The sequence below is a fragment of the Schistocerca nitens genome, chromosome 5 (genome assembly GCF_023898315.1).
Source record: "Schistocerca nitens isolate TAMUIC-IGC-003100 chromosome 5, iqSchNite1.1, whole genome shotgun sequence".
NCBI lineage: Eukaryota > Metazoa > Arthropoda > Insecta > Orthoptera > Acrididae > Schistocerca > Schistocerca nitens.
This window is the reverse complement of record NC_064618.1, coordinates 518,522,682-518,538,763: the sequence shown is the minus strand read 5'-3', so window position 1 is coordinate 518,538,763 and position 16,082 is coordinate 518,522,682. Positions and strand designations below refer to the sequence as shown.

Here is a 16,082-nt window from a genome sequence, read left to right as displayed (position 1 = left end):
GCGTGAGTGATGGCCAGTTCGCTAGCACCCGTCAGAGGCGTCCGCCCCCGGTTAAATGCGAAAATAAGCCATCAACGGAGGCGCAAACGCGCGCCCACACATGTTCCGGCGTCGCATTTCCATATGAATACCGCTGCGAAAGCCGTTGTGCGCCGAGGAGAGGACAAAGGCCGCCTCCTCAGAGAAACACACACCTAGCCTTAGACGTTCGCCTTTTGCTGATGCATCTTCGTTAGGTTATTGTACATTACATTCTCTAAGCTTTTATGATTTGATTCACCGTAAAGCGATATTTTCCTGTAGCGAACTCCGACGTCCGTAGAATGCTTCATTTAGAAACGTAAACGGCTATAGTGGAAGGCCTGGTGCCTGGTAGACATCGATATGTCAAAAACTGTCTTGAATCACGAGGGATATACGGAAAGTGAGCTCCGATCGGGTGAGAAATGGAAACCACAGTGAGAATCCGTTGAAGCTTCGCACAGATTTGTTGGACAGTGTCTCTAGTACGCCCGTCGATCGCGTAACATCGCTCTTTTCAGTTCTGGGCGCACAGTGAGCTCCTAAAGACGGCTAGAAAATAGTGTCTCCCGCCAAGTTCGAGAGCCTGGTGAGAGATTTCGGATGACGTCATGCAGCCCACGTAACATGACTGTATGCGTTTTCTTCATGACAATACTCAGCTGCACTCTGCAGAGGCAATGAAGATGCATCTGCAGCGTTTTGACGGGAAGTGTTCGATTACCCACAATACAGCCCGTAATTAGTTCCCCATGAGTTTTATCTCTATTCACATGAACCGCTCGCTATAAAGACAACATTAGGCAGAGAGAACGAGCAGTAGACCAGCGTAGAGAATTTTCGGAAAGCACTGGCGGCTGCCTTCTATGACGAGGGCATTAGAAAGTTGGTACAACACTATGATGCAACGGCGACTATGTAGAGAAGTAGCTAGAGGATGTAACTAACTGTTGCAAATAAAACATTTTTTATTTTCACAGTGGTTTCCATTTCGCGACAGATCGGACCTTATTTTCCGAATTATCCCGCACAACTCAGTAATACATATTCGTGTAACTTGTTAATGTTCTGGGAAACCCAACCGGATAGCTGCGCGCTTTCGCAGACTTCCAGGTTTCGGGATCGAGCGCCAGCCCTGTATTGAATCGATGCGATGGATTAACGACGAGGGCCAGTGTGCCGGCCAGCCTGGATATGGTTTTTAGGTGGTTTCCTTCTTCCCACTAAGTAAATACCGGGCTGATACCCACGTCCATCCTCAGTTACACAATTCGCAAACATTTCACACGGGATAACACTAGATGCAGACAGGAGAGAGTAATACAAATTCCGTGCTAGAGAGGGAAGTGGCGACAGGAAGGGCATCCGGCCACCCTTTGCCATTAGCATTGTCAAACTCATACGAACATGGCAATCTCTTGAAGATACTGGATAAAGACCACCACCTATCGTGGCAAAGTTAGTGCCGGAGTGGCTGAGGCTCGTATCTGACGGCTGGCGGCTCACTGATGCTGCAGAAGCGAGATGTCCAGGATGGTATGCAGGCAGAAACTTGCTGGCTGCTTGGACGCCGCAATGAGAAGACCGTCGCTTGACTCAGCGAAATAAACTGGCTGCATAGCGGTCCGGCAGCATCCTAAATACGCGGCCGGCAGCAGTACATCCTTTCTGCGCGTGGTAGACACGTGATTCGCGGATGCGGAGTAGTGCCCGCAATTGCAGTGCTGTTGGCGGCGATACTCGTGCCACTGGTGGTGAGGTTGACACCTATCGTGGCAAAGTTAGTGCCGCGCGTTTTCATGGCAACTTCTCTAGGTTCCCCCGGCAACACGCTTGTTCACTGATATTGTCGGCAAGAATGTTTTCGTTCGATTATCCTGAGGTATTAGCCGACCACAATGTTATTGCACCTGGGTGCTTCGGCCGGTTTATCGGTATTTCACGAGGACAACTGTTCTGAAGGCATTCACATTGCGATGCGTTTTCTTAGTTACAACTGTTCTTGTTTACCTTAACGTCATCGCATGCTTCCGACAATGGCCATAGAAGGGCAAAGGCAATAATAACGTGATCAGTTAGTAGTGTCGTCAGTAGGCCAGAGCTTCGACAACCCACCAGACACATCTGTGTTGCTGGTAGCCGTCGTCACAGGTGCTAACATAGTGGTATACCGACTGCAAGGACCTGTTTGTAATAGAGCTGCTTGGAGACTAGTATTATCGAGCAGTGTTTTGTCACGTCATGCTCATACACTGTTGTTACTACATATCTGGCCAAACACTTGGAAGACATAAATGCCACAATGTAACAGGAGGTGAGTGTGAAGCAACAAAACACAAATGAAATTACTTTCACTCAGTAGAAATTTTTGTAAGCTTAATCTTGCAACAAATAATAAAAGTTCAACCTTCATTCATCCATACATATTACAAAAATGTATGTATGTATGTGTATATATGCCACATATCCTAAACCACTGGACTGATTGCAAACATACATACCTTACTGCCAAACAGCAATCGGTGTGGGGGTATGAACCACCTACCTATCGTACGAGAGTTATTCAAAAAGTAAGGTCCGTTTTCTTATAAAACATAAACATCATAGTATTTTAAAAAAACCTTTAATTTTATTCTTTAACAAGTTTCTCTGTTTTTCTTCATAGTTTCAATTTTTGTCTAAATATTTTTCATGGCTGGGTGCAAATGGCTCTGAGCACTATGGGACTTAACATCTGAGGTCATCAGTCCCCTAGAACGTAGGTCTACTTAAACCTAACTAACCTAAGGACATCACACACATCCATGCCCGAGGCAGGATTCGACCCCGCGACCGTAGCAGTCGCGCGGTTCCAGACTGAAGCGCCCAGAACCTCACGGCCACTTCGGCCGGTTTCAAGACTTTCCACAAGCTTTTGCATCCCTAAGTGATAGACGTCTGCCGCCTGTGAGGATACGTACCTTTAACTGCTTCTTTCACCTTGTCATCTATTGCGAAGCGCTTCCCGCCACGAAACTTCCTTAGGTAGCCGAATAATTCAAAAGTGCTCGGTCCCAAGTTTGGATTGTACGGTAGGTGGACAGTCTGTTCGCATACAAAAGATATGATCAGATTTTAGGTGTGAATGGCACAACAGGATCTGGCATTGTCATGCAGCAACAAAACTCCAGACGTCAGAAGGCCAGGTTGGAGCTTAGTCATAGTTGTGCAGTAAGCGGTTGTGTTTATCGTTGCATTTGTTATTTCAGCTTGTCTGCTTGGCCTTGACTTTGACTGATAATGTCGTGAGACACCATTCCGTTGACTACCGTTTACATGCTGGGGTCATGTGAGAAACCCACGTCTCGTCCTATGTGACAATGTTCTCTAAAAATTTACCACTTTCCATATAATATCCAAGAATCAAGAGGACAAGCCTTTCCTTCCATTTTTTGTTTCCCAGTAAGCAGCCTGGGAACCAAACTTGTGCACAATTTGAGCAGTTGCAACTTTTCAGAGACAATTTTGTGCAGTTGTTTCTCGCCAAAATCTGAAATTACAATGCTAAAGCTGTAATTGTGAATCTTCAGTCTTCGTGAAATTTTTCGTCCACAGCATTGACCAGATCTTCCGAGATCATTGATGATCGGCCTGTTATCAGCTCAACACGGACATTTTCCCGTCCGTCGTTGAAAGCTGTCACCCACTTACGAATTTTGATGTCACTTATGGCATGGTGGTCACACTCCTCACTTACCTCTCAATGAATTTCCGCTGCTGCGACGTTCCTTGCTGTCAAAAGAATCACTGAACGTATTTCTTGTGACCGGGCTGATCAGCTGTTTTAAACATTTTGAAAGGACACTGCAAACAGCACAGTGCAGTACCAACGCAAATGGCTTCGTTTGACGAGCAAGACATGTGCGCATGCGCGTTACTTAGTTAGAGCGACATTCAATTACTTATGGTGATTCGGACCTTTCTTTCCGAATAACAATCGTGGTTCATGAGGAACGACGTCATAAACAATGAGATGCGTGAAAAATTGCCACATCCTACATGACACTTAAATTTATTATTTCTTTGGTACTAAATCTATTCACTGTAGCTCCTGGACATGTAACTAGAAATATTGTTTATAATCAAGTTCTGACTTAAATAAACATTACAGAGAATTTGTATTTTGGATACTCTGTTTCTTAATTTGGATACTTTACTTACACATTTGTACATTATCCATATTTCCTTGTACTACAATTTCATAATTTCGAAAGGGTTTTCACGAGTATATGAAAATGAAATATTTTCGATATTACACAACAAACACAGTTCATTTTTTTCCATTTCTAATAGAAATTCGGTAAGATGAATACCCGAGCAATGTCGCGTTTGTCAGTTAGTCGGGTGATAAAAGAGGCAAAATTACGGGAACCGCCTTCGTCAGGCTATCATTCAGAGGAAATGTTGCGTTCACATTTGAAACGTAACGTAAATTTACGTGTTAAAATGCTGCACTAAGGACAACGTGGTCACTGCGATTTTGTGTAGTATTCTGTAATTTCACACTTACCTACTGTTGCTGCTATATATCTCGCCAAGAACGCATAGAAAACCACCATGGAACAGAGGGTGATTGTGAAACAACAAAACGAAGAACGAAAGCCATAACCATCATGTATAAATTCTACAAACTGTGCTTGTAACAGACACTGTTCATGCCTAATTCGTTAGGTAATAAGAACGTCAAAAATACCTGAAGAGAGAATCTAACAACATTCCACAAGAAGTTATATTGACATCGTTACAGGATTTTGGGTTTATCTAATATCATTATTCAGTATATAAATTTATGTTACATTTAACATGTTACTGTAACATCCACTCTGAGTAATTTGCTGAAAAAGAGTTGAGGTTTGAAACATGAAGCTATGTCTATTCAAAATGCTTGTAGCTTAATATAAAACTTGATTTGTGACTGTGTCATAATTGTATAACATTTCATTTCTATTGTATAGTCACTGGCTCTTTGATGCCAGAAGTGGTGACAGGGATTGTTATCGGAATGTCTGGTACCTTGTAAATTTCATGCTGGTGGAAACCCATGAAACTTCTACATTTGCAAAGCATTACCTAAATCTTTGTCTAAATTTCTGTTAATGGTTATGGAAAACGCTATTAAATGTGTTTTGGTTCGCACCAGTAACACCCCTCCCCCTAGATTCTTTAAAGAATCGATTTTTCGCGTGTAAAACATCATCAAACGTGTGATAACTTTGCAAATGAGTTCATGTGTTAAAAATTTGACGTTAAACATTTAAAACGTTAATATTGAAGACGTATAAACAAATTGTATTGGTTCTACAAGATTTGAAATTAAGTTTAGCTAACTGTTTTGATTATGAGACTCCGGATAAGTAATTTGCACTCATCTGCATCTACATCTACATCATACTCCTCGAGCCACCTAATGGTGTGTGGCGGAGGGTACTTTTTGTGCCACTAACTGTGCTCCAATCACTCGCGAGTAACGTGTGGGAAGAATGATTGCCGATAAGCTTCTGTATTGGCTCTAATATCTTGAATTTTCTCCTCGTCATCACTGCGCGAGAGGTATGTTGGGGGAAGTAATATGTTTTCCGAAGTTCCCGGAAAGTGCTCCCTCGAAATTTCAATAGTGAATGTCTCCGTGATCCACAGCGCTTCTCTTGAAACGTCTGGCAATAGAGTTTGTTGAGCGTCTCCGTAACGCTCTCGTGCCGACTAAACGATCCCGTGACGAAACGTGCCGCTCTTCGTTGGATCTACTCTATCTCTTCTATCAGTACTATCTGGCAGAGATCAGATAGATGACCAGTACTCAAGAACCGGTCGAACAGGCGCCTTATAAGCCACTTCTTTCGTGAATGAGTTACATTTCCATAAGATTCTTCCTATGAATCTGAGTCTTGCATGGCATCTGCTTTTTCCGCTGTTTGTTTTATGTGGTCATTCCACTTAAGGTCGCCCTGGATAGTTACTATCTGATGTTTTACGGCAGATACTGTTTCCAGAGGTTTGTCATCAATAGCGAAGCTATACAGTAGTGTATTTCGTTTCCTATGTATGCTCAATAAGTTACATTTATTAACGTTCAGGGTCGACTGCCAGAGCCTGCACCATTCATCAATTCTCTGGAGGTCATTCTGCGAATAATTACAATCATCTGCTAGTTTGCTATAGACAACCACAACATCTGCGAAGAGTCTTAGAGAGCATCCGACGCTCTCTACTAGATTATTTACATATATTGTAGACAGCAACGGTCGTACCGCACTTCCTTGGGTTACTTCGGAAATTACCTTTTCGTTTTTCGATTTTGTTCCGTTAAGAGCGACGTGTCGAGTTCTGTCGGCAAGGAAGTCTTGAATCCAATCGCAAATCATCTCTGATACTCGATAAGCTCTTTCTCTCTCTCTCTCTCTCTCTCTCTCTCTCTCTCTCTCTCTCTCTCTCTCTCTCTCTCTAGACTGCAGTGCTGGACAATGCCTTCCTGAAGTCAAGTAACAGTTGGGTAAAGTTATTTTCTCACGCATCTCAGTGTTTACGACGTCATATGCCATAACTATATGCCGTGCAATGACATAATTCTCCAGGTATATTCAGTGGTATATGGGAATATTGTCATCAAAATGAGTTGTGAATAGAATTAGTAGTAAAGAATTAATAAATTAAAATGCAATGACTGATGCTGAAGTTTTACTGCGTGAGCAGAAAAACCGTAGAAAGCTATAAACATTTTTCTTCTCACTATTTTGTGGAGAACGTCAACGAGTAAATGTTTTGAAAACGTTTCAGTTATGTCAGTTATGTGCTTGTTGGAAGTCAGTAAGGCGTTTCATTCTCAAATTCAGGATTAATATAGTCTATCTAATTTGCGCGGTGTGAGGTACTCTGCCCGAAGACATATACACGGGTTCTAAATTTATAACATGACTTATTGTCCTAAAATTTCAACTTAAGGCTATATCTTTTAATGAGTAGAGTGTGACAGCATTTTAAATTCGATACGTTATTTCAGTGCTTGTGTCATTCTGATTACGATGTAAAGTTCCCTTGGACATATATGCCATGGATGTACGAGTCCAGGTTGCAGATGCGTGGTTGACGACATACGGAAGTCTGGATCAGGCCGTGATTCGTGCACGGATAGCCAAATGGTCGCCGGCACTGTAGCTCAGCGTGTTCGGTCAGAGGGATAGCTGCCCTCTGTAATAAACAAAAACTGAGGGAATGGATCAATGATGAACTTTAACAAGTGTCATAGGACGTCCGCCCCGAACAAATACAACAACCAAAATGGGATTAAAAAGAAATTGTAAGGCGACCACTCGCGATAAGCGTGAAATCCGGTTCAAGTCCCGGTCCGGCACAAATTTTCACTGTCGTCATTCCGGCCTCCAGTTGATCGTTGTCATTAATTGCAATTGTGAATTCATTTAATGCACTTTCAATATGTAAATTCGGTCAACAGTTACATGAAATACGGAAATCAAATTTTTGCTGTCCCTGTAAGCCGTTACATAGGCAACATGGAAATGGGCTAGTGGACCATTTTAGACGTTTGGTAATACAGATATGATGATAAGAAGACATTAAGAATAAAGTCTTGTGCATAAACTTTTGCTACCTTGGAAATGATACGCAAACGAGAAAGTTACAAGAACACGATATTAACGAGAAAGGCAGTTCCGCCTGAGCACGGTGCAGAGAGCATTCGTCCGACCGGCTGTCGGATGCGCACAATGTGGAGCGAGACTGCATTGTCCTGTGGCGCCCTTTGAACCTCCAGCCCTTCGCCCCTCGTCAGCCCTTTACCACAGAACAGTGCCGCCAGACAGCCGAAGGCCGAGGGAGTGTGGCCAACCCTCCTCCGACTGCCGCATTTGATCCACGCCGCACTCTGCACCCTGACAGACCATCTCCTGAACATCGAGATACGAATCAAGAACAGCCACCGCGAAGGAGTAGTGAAAAGAAAAGTCAAGTAACTCTGTTTAGCTCTTTGCGTGTTGCTTAAAATCTCGTCACAAGTTCATAACTTGATCGTCATTATTGGTATTCTACTCAAAGGCACGTTTTCACATGGTAACTCTCCATGCTCTCCTTTCTTCCTCCACCCCCTTCAGGTCTGCCTACTTTCCGCTTATCCTTATGTCATCTTTTATGTCCTCCTTCCTCTCAATTTCCTCCCAAAAACTAGTTCTTCCACAGTATCTGGGAGCAAGCACTCCCGTCACAACGAATGTCTTATCCAGTTCTTCTTCCTGTCTCTTATAACTTAGAGCAATCTTCCCATCTCACCAAACATTCCCACCACTCTTTCGTTATTCACTCTTTCCTTCCATCTTATCCTCTCCATTCTCATCCACAGCCACATCTAAGAATGCTTCTCGCCTTTCTTCATCTTCCCGTCTCATTGTCCATTTCTTTGTCCCTCGGAGTGCCACTCTCCAAGCAAAACACTTTCCTGGCCTTTTCGTCAAGCCAATTATGTAGTTTGCTACTTAATAGTCCTCTCTTGCTACTGAATGCCTCCATCGCTATAGCTCTGCGAGTTTTCATTTCGTGATGAATCTCATGTCCTCAGTGATAGTATTTGCAAGATATTTAAATGTACTTGGCTAATAATAACTGGTTCTATCTTAATATTCGCCCGTCTCCTTCCTGGTAGTGTCATAAAATCCAAAAGTATTCAGAGAAGAACTAAAACCCTATTTAAATTGCCGGCTGGGGAGACCGAGCGGTTCTAGGCGCTACAGTCTGGAACCGCTCTACCACTACGGTCGCAGGTTTGAATCCTGCCTCGGGCATGGGTGTGTGTGATGTCCTTGGATTAGTTAGGTTTAAGTAGTTCTAAGTTCTAGGGGACTGATGACCTCAGAAGTTAAGTTCCATAGTGCTCAGAGCCATTTTTTTAGCCTATTTAAATTACGTGTTTCATGATTCTGTTGCAGTTCTTAGAGGAAATAGCACATGTCTTTTAACGATTCGCCATGTAACTATGCAAGTTATTATGTCGCTTTCATTACAAATTAACGAAAAGGATATTATATTCTCGCGGTTGCCAAAACGTATAGAACAGAAACTGTTATCTGGGCACGAATTTTTTTATTTCCTCTTTTTGTACAGAATAAGTTCATATGAGAGCATTAAATACTTTAATGTGGTGTACTGTATAAGCCGGCCGCTAAGGACGAGCGGTGCTAGGCACTTCAGTCCGCAACCGCGCTGCTGCTACAGTCGCAGGTTCGACTCCTGCCTCGGGCATGGATGTGTGTAATCTCCTTACGTTAGTTAGGTTTAAATAGTTCTCAGTCTAGGGGACTGATGACCTCAGATGTTAAGTCCGATAGTGCTTAGAGAAATTTCAACCATTTGTACTTCCGCCTAAAGGCTAATCTCCGTAGGCACTATAGGGATTCTGGTAAGGTTTGCACTAATTTATCAGGTAGGTCCTTATGTACATAGTGATTCTGTTGCCCCTACCTACGCGTTTTCTGCAGCCTACAACGCATTCAAAAACCTCACGCGAGATTTTCACATTCCCTCGTTCGCTAAGCGCGAACTGTTCATACTATAGAAAAAATAAGCAGTGCGTGTTTGTAGTAAATTGAATGTAGTAATTTTTTTTTTTTTTTTTTTTTGTCTGAGATATGTTCTTGCTGGAGGCCGCAGTTTTCGAGCAATTCGAGAAAAATTACGGCCTCTAGCGATAACATATGCCAGAACAAAACTTAACTACATTAAATTTCCTAGAAAAAGGTTCTGTTCAGTTTTTCTGTAGGACTAATAACTTTCGTGTAGTGAGCGAGAGAATATGAAAATCTGCGGGTTGCATAAAACCCATAGGTAGGAACAGCTCAACGACCCTATATATAGTTTATAAATATTTAGCTCAAATTGGGTGAACTATGACGTTTTAAAGTCCCCCTTCAGCAGTGAAAACGATGTCATTGCCACATGGAGGTGAACGGCAGACCTCTTCAGAATCACAGTAGCTTGTGTGGCCTGGCTTTGCTGTCAGGCGAGTATCAATGTTAGCGGCAAGATTGTACCAGTGTCACGTGGCGGACGGTGCGTACTACTGATGTTGCGTGCCAAAAGGTGCTTCATACCGAAATTGTGTGGCAGAGTTTGCTTCGTGAGATTTTTGTGTGGTAGAGCGTGCTTTGTACCAATGTTTTGTAACAGAGGGTGCTTCGTACTAATGTGCTGCAGATGGTGCTTCATGCCGATGTTACGTGGTGGAGGGTACTCCTTACCAACATTACGTGGCAGACGGTGTGCCGTACCAGCGTTGTGTGGCTCAGGGTTCTCTGTGCAAATATTGCATGACGGAGGGTTCTTCATACCAAGATTGCATGGCAGAGTGATTTGCACCATGATGTGTGGCAGATGGTACTTCATACCACGTTGTGTGGCGGATGGTGCTTCATACCATGCTGCGTGACAGATAGGACTTCGTAGCATGCTGTATTGCAGACGGCGCTTTGTACCATGTTGCGTGGCAGATGGTGCCCTGTACCATGTTGTGCAGCAGGTGGCGCTTCGTAGCACATTGCATGGCATATGTTGCTTCATACTATGTTGCGTGGCAGATTGTGTTCAAAACACGTTGCATGGAAGATGGCACCTCATAGTACACTGCATGGCAGATGGAAGTTTGTCCAATGTTGCATCGAAGATGCCACTTTGTACCATGTTGTGTGGCAGATGGTGCTTTGTTCCATTTTGCATGGCGGATTGTGCTTTGGACCACATTGCATGGCAGATGGTGCTTTGCACCATGTTGCATGGCAGATGGTGCTTCGTAGCACGTTGCATGGCAGATGGCGCGTCGTACTATGTTGCAATGAAGATGGCACTTTGTACCGTGTTGTGTGGCAGATTGTGCTTTATACCACACTGCATGGCAATGGTGCTTTGTACCATGTTGTGTCGCAGATGGCGCTTCCTAGCATGTTTCATGGCACATGGAAAATGGCACTTTGTACCACGTTGTGTGGCAGATGGGGCTTTTTATAGCATGTTGCATGGCACATGGGAGATGGTACGTTGCACCACATTGAGTGGGAAATGGTGCTTTGTGCCATGTTTCGTGGCAGATGGTGCTTTGTACCATGTTGCTTGGCAGATGGCGCTTAGTAGGATGTTGCATGGCAGATGGTGCTTTGTTCCAAGATTTCACTGCAGAAGGTCCTTCATAAGGATGTTATTTTGGGACATGTGGAAAAACGTCCCACAGTAAGTGTAGCTCGTCCCACATGGCACTGGAGCCGAATGGCCTGCAAGTGGCCGTAGCTCGAGCCAGAATTTTAATGACAGTGATCTATAATCGAAATTAGCGGTACGCCATACACGTCGTCCAGCCGTAGATACTTGGTTCTGCTAGCTGTGCGAAGCCAGAGTGGGTCCCTAGTGTAGAAACAAAAAGAAATGAAAATTGTCTGTACAGTTCTCAAGTAATCATTGTTTAGTCAGTGAGATATCCTTTTCTAGGTCATGAGAAATGAGTCTTACCATACAAATAAATGTAAACATGTGAATACAGAGGTCGTTGGAAGACTGATGGCAGGAAACAAAAGGGCGAACATACTGTAGACACTGTAGAGGTGATATGGCGGAGGTGTATATGGAAACTTCTTCCTTCCTCGCTGTGGAAGATGGAAAGTCGTGCCGGCCACGTAGCAGATTACTGTGCCATAAAACGTCGCCAGCTTTCTTATCTCCCGTCATCTCTACCGGTCGGGACGGCGAGGGCCCGCATAGGCATTCCAGCGGTATGTAACTGTCCCGAGCTACGGCACCTCCGTCTTGTTGCTTAGTGCTTCGTCCTTGGACGGGCGCGTGGCAAATCTCGCGGTTATTTTTACTGCGACCACATTCCCGGGACGTCGCTGGCTGGTTGAATGGGCGTGGGAGACACCTGGCCGCTACGAGCGCCACACGTGGGCGGCTCGCGGCCCATTCAGCCTAACAAGGCGCTAACTCGACAACGTTATGGTCCGGCCCCGACGCCGCTGCAGCGCCTGGTCCTCACTACTGCTGCTGCTGCTGCTGCTGCCCTCAAATTACCCCGCGGCGTAATAAGACGCTAAACGTACGTCCCTACAGGGAGACGCCGCTCTCCCCCGCGCGGCGTCGCGTCGGTAAACACTGCCGGCGCCCGCTCGTATTACTGGTGTGCTCTGTGAAGGCAGAGCGTCCGGTCAGAGCGTGGGCGGTGTGCGGCCACGCCCAGCTGAATTACAACGCGCCGTCTGTACTGCGGGCCGCTCGTCGTGATTGCTGTATATGAGCGGCTGTCCTCCCACGCGCCGTCGCGATCGTAGTTTGAAATGAGGTCACGGTACCGCGTCTCCAGCTAGCTGCAGCCCGCCATTCTAACTCAGGAGGCAATACAACAGTCTCGAACGAAAACAAAAGCTTTTTCGTATATCTCGTCTCATTGTTTTTCAAAGTACTTGTAACCTCTATGCGTGCACATTTATTTGTAACCTTTGTGGATATAAAATAGTTTTACAAAAGGTAGTTTAATGTTGTGGGCAACTGCATCTGAAATCATCCGAATTTGACAAACAAACTGCTTTCCGCTGTATATTATGAACCTTTATAAAATTGCGACCGGTTTCGTGATGTCAAATCACTTCCTCAGTTGCACATCTGAACGAGATTTAAGAAAGGAACTGTTGGTATAATGCTCCATAAACTAACACCATTCCTAAAAATAGGAGCCAAATGCTAACCAGTATAAAAATACTCATACGTCGTTAAAATATTAAACCCATAACAGGGGAACGGAACTCATCCTTTGTAAATCTCCATGGTGTTTGTAACATACAGCGTGTATATGTGTGGTTACCTACTGCTGTCTCGCAATGGGATCCTCCTACCTACAAATGATTAAAACGGCCTTTCCGTTGACAAATTAGACCTAGGGATTTCCATAGGACGAAGTATCGTGTTGTAGTTTTACTTCACTACGGTTTAGCAAATCATACCAGTTATTCCTGTCGGGATGCTACTACACTGAATCACAGTTTGGATATGTAAATCATTTATTCTGAAGAAATATATAGACTGCAAAAACCGTACAGATATGAAGTAAACAATGCAGAATCAACCTAATTCTAATTACAAGATTGGCAGAACATAGTTTGACTTTTTTCAGACAGTGCCTCCCTAATTAGACTGACACAAAGCTGACTGATACTGATTAGGAGGTGAGAAACAAAAGGTCTACGCCAACTGGCACTTTCAGAAAAAATTCATTGCACAAGCAGATTGAGCTCAACACATTTACTGTGAGTCCTTCCCTATCAGGCAACGAACTTGCCGCAGCGGATACACCGGTTCCCGTCGGATCACCGAAGTTAAGCGCTGTCGGGCGTGGCCGGCACTTGGATAGGTGACCATCCGGGCAGCCATGCGCCGTTGCCAGTTTCCGGGCTGCACTCAGCTTCGTGGTGCCAATTGAGGAGCTACTCGACCGAATAGTAGCGGCTTCGGTCAAAGAAAACCATCGTAAAGACCGGGAGAGCGGTGTGCTGACCACACGCCCCTCCTATCCGCATCCTTATCTGAGGATGACACGGCGGTCTAATGGTCCCGATGGGCCACTTGTGGCCTGAAGACGGAGTGCATGCCTTCCCTATCAGCCAAACCAAAGTACACATAGGATGTCAAATTAAACACCTTTCAACTGTCTAGTTTCCAAACTTATTTTATTTGGCTATCAGTTACAGAATTTTACTGCGCCATCTTCAGACCGCTGACCGACGTGTAGGAAGAGTCTACCTCGGTTGTGATCAAAACAGGGCCAGTAATACTGGTATTGGTAGATTTCTGGTTGCTACAGCGATCACTTCAACCATCATCTGCTGACCCCGGCATGCGCATTTTAATTCCCTTCTTGCTCTGCGGCGAACCGTGCAGTTTGAACGTCCTAACGCAAACCACTCAGAAGTTATGACGATTTTATTTCATATAGTTCAATAATTGTCACCCTGTATGTTTCACAACTTGATGTTATCTCCTGAAACGCTTTATTGAGCTGCTAGTAACTATTGCTGTAAAACATAACAACCGTTACCACACATCCGTAACGGAGAACATTAAATTAGATCATGTGACCTACTTGTACAATGAAACTTCCTGGCAGATTAAAACTGTGTGCCGGACTTGCCCGCGAAAGGCAAAGGTCCAGAGTTCGAGTCTCGGTCCGGCACACAGTTTTAATCTGCCAGGAAGTTTGACATCAGCACACACTCCGCTTCATAGAGAAAATATAATTCTGGAAACTTGTACAATGTTTGTTCCTCAGTAGTGACGCTGTGTTCCAGGGTGACAGGGCCTCCCTTCACACAGCTCGCAACGTCCAGGGCTGTCTTTGTGAGCACGAGAATGAACTGTCGCATGTCTCTCGGCCACCACAGTCAGCATATCTCAGTACTATTGAGCCTTCGTCGTATAATTTGGAGAGTAAGGTGCGTTATCGCTATCCAACTCCATCATCGTTACCTAAAATTGTCAATATTTTACTAGAATAATGGTATAAGATCCCATTGAATCCGTGCAGGATCTGTATTTATCCGTTCCGAGACAACTGGAAGGTGTTTTGAATGCTAATGGTTTTCCTACGTCGTATTAGTCACGGTAATGTGTTCTCATTTTGGTGTTTTCATATTTTTGTCCGTCCCCAGTAATTCATAGTATCTAAAGGCTCACACTAGGGTTCTCTCGGCCTAGTAATCCAGGCGAAAACTTACGACTGTTGAGACAAACATAAAGAGTGGGAAGTTCCAGATATCAGCGGTACTGAAGTGGTACCAAAATAAAAACTAGATGCGTTTATACTACAAATACATATTGCAAAAAATGATTGTTTTCTACAGGAATATTTAGTGTCTTTACGTAAAATCTGTCACTTGCGTATCCTTAGCATGCGCAACTTGTACGTTCATTGACAGAGCTGCGTACCTGTTGACGTACACGAGTATTTCTGAGGCGAACACTTATGTGTCTTAATAGCACTACGTAGATAGCATCTCTAAGTATAGGAAATTGTAGGCGTCGTCCTACAGCTGTGTGTAAAAAAAGAGCTAAATTGCTGTAGCCACACCTCACAGAGAAATAAACAAGGCAAAAGATAGCCAAGTGCTTCGATGTACCCTTACGTTGGGTTAATGTTCACTCATTATGCTGCTTCCGTAGGCAGCGATCGCGCCTCGGATGTCGGACGGACAGGGCCGCCAATCCGGAGATCTGAGTGCGTGTTGCGCAGGACGGTTGGCAGCCCTGATAACGATGCGATGCACGGCGAGCGCCGTAACTCTGGGCCGACAGCGTCAAATTAATTAGGGTCCGGCGTGGCCGATCGCTGGATTTATCGCAGCTCGGCTCCGGCCGCAGCGCAGGGCGTGTCCAGCGACCGAAGGGCACTGCCCTCAGCACGCGACCCGCCCTTCCAGCGACGTAATTTCGTCAAAGGGTTCACACACGGCTCACCCAGGACATCCCTCGATACTGCCCTATGCTTAGTCTTACAAGTCAAGTGACACAGTCCAGACGGCTAAAAGCGAATGAATCTGATTTTGAAATACGGAAACGCGTCTGTTCTATCATCCATCAAGGTTGTACAACTCTGCAATTGTATACGGTTTGGTGAACGAGTCTAAAATGAACAGAAACACAAACCCTTGAAGATGCAATAGCTTGTAACAGACAAGTATAAACAGAAGATTCGTGGGAGTCATTAATAAGTACTATTTGGCAAAATTAATTAAACATTTGATGAAACAATATTGGTTAACGGATATAATAGTTACACAGTAACTGCCCTACAAATCGAATTGGCATAAAGGATACTATGTGCTTGCATATGTAAATCATTAGTTTTGTAACGCAACAGCTCAAATTAAGTACTATGTAGATAGTAGTATGTACTTTCTCCATACGGAAAGATCACGCAACGAATTTCTGATCTCGAACCGTATTTTAATGTTGGCTTTTCCTGAGAAGATCGTTTTATATCTTGTGCAAGA

At 44.3% G+C, this 16,082-nt stretch overlaps 1 protein-coding gene and 1 pseudogene across 1 annotated transcript in view; both read left to right on the top strand.

Moving 5' to 3' along the window:
• Positions 1 to 16,082, top strand: part of LOC126260961 (laminin subunit gamma-1) — a 1,198,090-nt gene that overhangs the window by 552,202 nt on the left and 629,806 nt on the right. The window lies entirely within an intron of this gene.
• LOC126261403 (5S ribosomal RNA) lies at positions 13,362 to 13,479 on the top strand (annotated as a pseudogene).